Source organism: Sinocyclocheilus rhinocerous, unplaced genomic scaffold (genome assembly GCF_001515625.1).
Source record: "Sinocyclocheilus rhinocerous isolate Xijiao unplaced genomic scaffold, SAMN03320098_v1.1 scaffold1043, whole genome shotgun sequence".
NCBI classification, from domain to species: Eukaryota; Metazoa; Chordata; class Actinopteri; order Cypriniformes; family Cyprinidae; genus Sinocyclocheilus; species Sinocyclocheilus rhinocerous.
In genome coordinates this window covers 561,224-568,028 of record NW_015642610.1, presented here as the reverse complement: position 1 = coordinate 568,028, position 6,805 = coordinate 561,224, and the positions used below count along the sequence as shown (strand labels likewise).

At 38.1% G+C, this 6,805-nt stretch overlaps 1 long non-coding RNA gene across 1 annotated transcript; it reads right to left on the bottom strand.

The window, feature by feature from the left end:
* Window positions 1-506: 506 nt before the first annotated feature.
* LOC107756272 (uncharacterized) lies at window positions 507-4,629 on the bottom strand. The gene is made up of 3 exons (XR_001641802.1): window positions 4,534-4,629; window positions 1,380-1,415; window positions 507-832 (listed from the first exon to the last, which is right to left on the bottom strand). It is a non-coding gene; the product is annotated as an uncharacterized LOC107756272 (long non-coding RNA).
* Between the last annotated feature and the right edge of the window lie 2,176 nt (window positions 4,630-6,805).

Sequence of the window (6,805 nt, the reverse complement as noted above, 5' to 3'; positions counted from 1 at the left end):
GCTCTGTATTACCCCCGGTTATGTGGTGGTCCTGGCAGAGCGGCTCGCTGGGGGTGTTTTTTTTTTCTTTTTTGACGTCTGCAAGACAGAATTGGACCAGCTGACGTGGACACATCTCTTTAGTCTGAGCCAGAGGAATACACTGCCTGTTTCACACAGCTTTAGGCTAGTTTGCTTGAGAGCCTTGGAAACTGAGCCAAGATGGAGGTTGTTGTGGACAGTTTGAGAGGATGTGCCATGTACAGGCTGGGATAGAGGGCTTTTATGACTCAGGGATACCTTGACTTGATTGTTCTGGAATATTGTAATGAGAAATATAGTTTAAAGATGGAAACACACAAGAACTTAACCATAAGTATCTCCCAACAGACAGTCACAACAACACATAACATGTGCTTTTCCTCTTCCATTGCCCACCTGTCCATTTCCATCTACCGTCTCCTCTGGAAGGCACAGAAGCACATCTACCTCTACATCTGCATACCTTATACACACAGGAGACATGTCGTTTGAGTCTGGGTCTGCATTCTGCAGCCAGTGTAGACAGCTCGCTTCTTCCCTCGGTTCCCCCGACACCTCCTCTCCTGCCATGCCTCTCTCGGAAGGTGATTGATGAGAAGCCATTTCCTTACTTCTCCCTCGCAGACAGCACCCGGCTCTTCTCCTCTGATGTACCATGTGAAGACTCCTCTCTGAGGGATGGGTTTCTCTTCAAGCCATCAAATGAAGCATCCATGCGCTGGAGGTTGTGCTGGGTCGACTGCAGACGCTGCAGTGGACCAGACCAACGCCTGACAAGTGGTGTGGGTGAGTGAAGACTGGTCTAGCCAACCTGTTTGAGGATGGGAAAGAGGAAAGAATGTGTGCTATAAGCATTAGGCTGTCTCCAGTGCTCCACAAGACAAGGTTTGTCTAGTTTTGATGCATAGTAGTCACACAAAACGAGAGACAGATATGTAGGCAATGACTCAGGGAAACCCATTGGAAAGAAATGTTTCTCTCTTTTTTCCTCAGGAATGAACTACACTGCTTGTCAGATGTTGCTTCTAAGAAAGACCCCAGTAATTTCACAAGTGTCTCCTCTATAGGTTCAGAAGAGATCTGACCAATGTCTCAAAATTGATTTACCAAGTTAACAGTCTGCAAGTTTGCTATCAAAAGACAGATATTTTAATATAAGCCTGAACATTTCTCAACAAATTCTTCCAAAACCAAATTAACTGAGCTTTCCTATTGACATTAATGGTATAAGTCTATACTTTTAAAGTATGCCATTAATTGTCTCAGTTTTATTTATTTATTTATAAAGCAATTTTAGGATAAATATTTTAGACAAGCTGATAAAGAAATAGTTCATGCAAAATATTTCATCCACTCACCCTCACGTCGTTCCAAGCTGTATGTCATTCTTTCTCCTGTAGAACACAAGAAATATATTGTTTACAGTTTTCTTAAAAATCGCTTACACACTAAAAGCGGTACTTGAGGCTTAAACCTGATGTACTTAATGTACCTACTCTTTAGATCAAGTTTGAAAAACTGCAAGCACATCATCTGCTTCACACTCAGTTTGAAAGTTTTTCCACAGTAAACAAAACACAGTAAATACAGTTCTCTACAGTAGACACATCAATCAAAACAGCCTGTGTTTCATTTGAAAACAATCAGTAATTCTAAATGCCACATTTATTTACTGATTACCTACACCCAGTGCGCACACGTGAACACACTCATAACTAATTTGTTCACTTAGAAATCAAAACTCAATGCTTTGAGAACATTTAGGCTATTTTAGCCCTTTCATTTCTGTTTACAGTGTATGCATAGCTAATTTGTTCACTTTGAAATCAAAAGTCTGTTTTGAGAAATAAATAATTTCACTTGCATCTCTGTTTATAGTGTAAATATATACTGACCATGCATACAAATTGTATTTACAGTATTTGTGCACATATACATATATATGGCAAATGGCTGTGTGACCCCATGCACAATGAATATGCAAGACATAAGATAGTAGTGTTTTACATTTGTCACATCCTTGTGTAGTTGGTGTGTATAAGAGCGAATTAATTGTGCAAGCTATGATGCAAAAACACATTTTGAGAAGAGTTAAAATAGTTTTGAATGTGACTTAAAGTGATAGCTTTTGCATGTTGTATGAGTGTTTGGGGGTTTTATGTGTAGCGTTTAGAAAATGAGCCATAGTTTCAGAAATAGTAAGCAATTGTCAAAAACGTTAAAACTGTAAAAAGTGTTTTTGTTCACACAGTGAAAGTTAGTGGACCCCACATTTTTCAAAATATCTTCTTTAGTGTTCCAAGTAAAAAGTCAGAATTTTAATTTTAGGTGAACTATCCCTTTAAGATTGAGCACATTAAGTTTCATGAGCTATGAAAGAGCAACATCTGAGCAATAGCATTTCCCTCTGGGAAAGCTCAGCGATTAGAACACATAGTGCTAGACATTCAAAGACATAAATACACATGGAATGAACAAATGAAACAATCCATTTAGACAACACAATATAAAGCAAGACAAGCACAGATGGGGAAACACAGAGCAGCACAGAGCTAAAATATGGTAAATAAAGTCTCTCAAAGTACTTTTCCCACATTTCAAAGTTATAAAACACACATTACTATTGCAGGATTTCCCTTTGCCCATCACATCACTTACTCTGCACTAATAATAGACTTCAATGATGTGCATTGTATTAGCACAAGCTAGGTGGCTAACAAGGCCTTCAGTGGTAGACTACTACAATTTTGTGTAATCTTGTGTAACTCATGAGAGTGATATACATCACTTGTTTTCTTTTCATTAACCCCCTACCCCCCTTTTTTTTGTCCTGACTTGGCACAGCCAGTTGTGCCCATCAAAGGATTTGAATGCAATTGATGTGCGCTCAACATCTGATGCGATGCCTCTGCACTGGGTAAAAGAACAACCTGTGTGATGCTGCACAACAACATTTGACCCCATTTTAAAAAAAGATACCAATTAAGTAGGATTTTGCCCATAAATAATTTAGCAGGTTCTATCTCCCTCTCTCTCTCTCTCAATCTTGCACTGCACTCTCACAGTGGAAAGAGACTGGCTAATGAAGCACTTACTTGGGTGAAAGTGGAGCGGACAGGCTGACTATGGCCCATTTTTATCAGCTTCTCTAAGTGATTCATTTCTAAACTTGATATTTATATAGTGGCGAATGGTTCTATATGCTTTGGCCCATCGTCTTCTAACTGATTGGTTTAGCTCACAATTCTTGCAGAATGGTGGAAGTGAGATAGAAAGAAAGAGACACAGAGAGTGTGGGACTCAGGACAGCATTTCCAAGACATCATGATGTTCAGATCTCACTTGTATGGAAAGACCAGATCGAGACCAGTCAGGATACCCAACTTTCAGTGGTCAGTACCAATACTAGTGAAATTTCATCATTCTTGAAATCAGTTTTGATTAAATGGAAAAAAAATTGCTATTGAACATCTCTGTATTTATACAGGGAAAATACGAATATTTAATTAAAAAGCTTTCAAGTATTTTTTAAATATGGTGAACATTGCTTCAAACTCCCTAAAGTTTTAATTATCAAGCAAACAGCCAGAAATAAAGAAATAAATGAATAGCAGTGAGATGTTTTCTCTCTTTCTTTTGTCAGTATTATTGTTTGATTAACTGTAACGGTCACACTTTATTTTAAGGTCCAATTCTCGCTATTAACAAACCCTTAACTACGACTTTTGACTCGATAAACTCCTAATTTGCTGCTTATTAATAAGGTGAGGTAAGGTACACACTAAAAAATGCTGGGTTGTTTCAACCCAACTTTGGATCAAATATGGACTAACCCAACTGTTGGGTAAAATTTTTACATTACATTTTTAACCCAAAAGTTGGGTTAGTCCATATTTGACCCAAAGTTGGGTTGAAACAACCCAGCATTTTTTAGAGTGTAGTTTATGCAGAATATGTGCTTTATAAGTACTAATAAATAGCCAATATGTTCATAATAGGCATGCTAATAAGCAACTAGATAATGGTCAGAATTGGTCTCTATACTAAAGTGTTACCACATTAACAATATAATACCCTTTTTTATATAACAAACCAACTCTGTTTACATTAATACCTCACCAGACAAACTTTTTGAAGCAATAAGTGTTAATGTTTATAGTCACATTACTGCACAACCCATGAGTTCTGTGCTTGTACTTCTGATGCTGTAGAAAGATTGCCATGGTTGCATCATTTTTATTTATTGAAGTACTGCTACTTCTGATATCCATAGATCAAGAATAAAACAACAACATTAATGATAATAAATGCCGATTGACATTGAGAAAAGAAGAATGAAGTTAAGTAGGGATAAATAATGGGTGCAGAAGCTGGGGACGTGATTAATGAGAGGGGGACTCATGTTGAGCAGGACTGAAGGGGAAGATATCTTGTGTTTGAGTGCTTGAGTCTTAAGCATGAGCGTATGCGCTTGTGTCAATGTGTGTATGCGTGTTTGTCTGCGTTACATACTTGGTTGCTGTTTTCTTTTGCTTGAGCTCTATCAGTGGGGGATAGTTGCTGTCTTCTTTGAAGCGAGCTCCAGTTTCTGTGAAATCAGATTCTTTATCCCTGTTGCTCCTCTCTGCAATGCCAGTGAAAACACATACAGGCACACACACCCCATCTATAAGGCTTGGCTTCTACAAACACTGAAGAGCATGTCTGTCTATGTCGTATGTCTTTTTTTCAAATTACTTCTCTCTTCTTTTATTTCACTTCTTGAAACACTTCTCATCATTTAGTATTGTGATTATAAATTTGTTCATTACACAACTACTATATACAGTGGGTATAGACAAGAATCACCCCCCTTTAAAATAATCACATTTTGTTGTTTTGCAGCCTGAAATTAAAACGGACACAGTTTTTGTTTTATCCAGCTGTATTTACTCAATGCAACTTACTGTATAACATCCAAGTGAAAGATGTAACACCAACATGTCAGGAAAAAAAGAAGAAGCAAAAAACAGAATCACTGTGTTGGAAAAAGGATCACCCCCTCCTAAAAATGACTTGTAAACTCAATCAGGTGTAGCTAATCACCTTCTCAATTTTACACAAAGCCATTTGACGTTCAACTGTGATCAGCTGTGGTCATTTTGATTAGCTCAGCATGAAAAGAGCTTTCCTGGAAAATTTCAGTTCTTGGTAGTGCAACTGAAGCAAACAATAAACTATGGGTGGCAAGGGACACCTTCTGGTCAGAAGATCTCCGGGATAAAGTTGTGGACCGGCACAAGTCAGGAGATGGATACAAAAAAATGTCAAAGACTTTATCAATGCCTAGAAGCACAGTAAAGTCTATTATTAAGAAGTGGAAGGTATTTGGTAAAACACAGACCCTCCCTGGATCAGGACGTCGCACTAAACTGGATGAAAGAGGAGGAAACTGGTCAGAGAGGCTACCAAGAGGCCTACAGCAACTCTGAAGCAGTTGCAGGAATTTATGACAAAGAGTGGTTATTGTTTGCATGTAACAACAATATCACACATTCTCCACAAATATGGCTTGTATGGGAGGGTTGTAAGAAAAACGCCACTCTTCAAGACCACATGCACATTATTTGGCCCCAACACCAAACGATATGTCTGGCGGAAATCCAATACAGCTCATCATTCAAACAACAGCATTCCTACAGTAATATAAATAGCATGGATGTGGTAATATCATTTTATGGGGGTGTTTCTCTGCAGCAGCTAGGGACCGGAGCACTTGTCAGGATAGAAGGAAAAATGGATGGGGCAAAATACCGTCAAATTCTTGAGGAAAATCTACTGCCCTCTGCCAGAATGTTGTCAATGGGAAGAAGGTTTACCTTCCAACATGACTATGACCCAAAGCACACAGCAAAATTGAACACACAGTGGTTGAAGGAGAAAAAGGTGAATGTCCTTGCAGGACCTAGTCAGAGCCCAGACTTAAACCCTACTGAAAATCTGTGGAGTGACTTGAAGACTGCAGTCCACAAACGGTCACCATCAAATTCAGAGACATATCCCAACAGACTAAAGGCTGTAATTAAAGCAAAAGGTAGTTCAACAAAATACTGACACAAGGGGGTGATCCTTTTTCCAACTCAGTGATTCTGTTTTTTATTTTTTTTTCTGACATGTTGGTATTATATCTTTCACTTGGATGTTATAAGTTGCACTACAACGTAAATACAACTGGATAAAACAAAAACTGTGTCCGTCTTTATTTCAGGCTGCAAAGCAACACAATTTAATTATTTTAAAGGGGAATGATTCTTTTCTATACCCACTGTATGTACTAATAATCAAATTCATTATAAACAAAGTGAACAATGACTTCCTTCTAACCGAACTGACGTGTATAATTTCTATCACTAGTGTCACTATTTTACAAAATGCAAAAAACTCCTGTCAGCCATTGGTTGTACAAACAGATACTCCTGTCCCAGTGGTGCTGTTTCAGGCAGGTTGGAATGTTAAAAAAAACAGAACAATGCTTTTAAAGCACCACAGAGGAAACCAGTCTGCTATGGCTTACTTGTAGTTGTCTCTTCATTTCAATACACAAGAACAAAGGGCAAACAATCTCACACTTCACTTTCAAAGGTCACCTAAAAATGAAAACCTGGTCATCATTTACTCACCCTCACATTGTTCCAAATCTATGGAAGCTTGTTTTTGCCATGGAATGATTGATTGAATGAATGAATAAATAACAAAAGATAATTGAAACTTTTATTTTACAATTCAGACTTTGTTTCTCTATAAA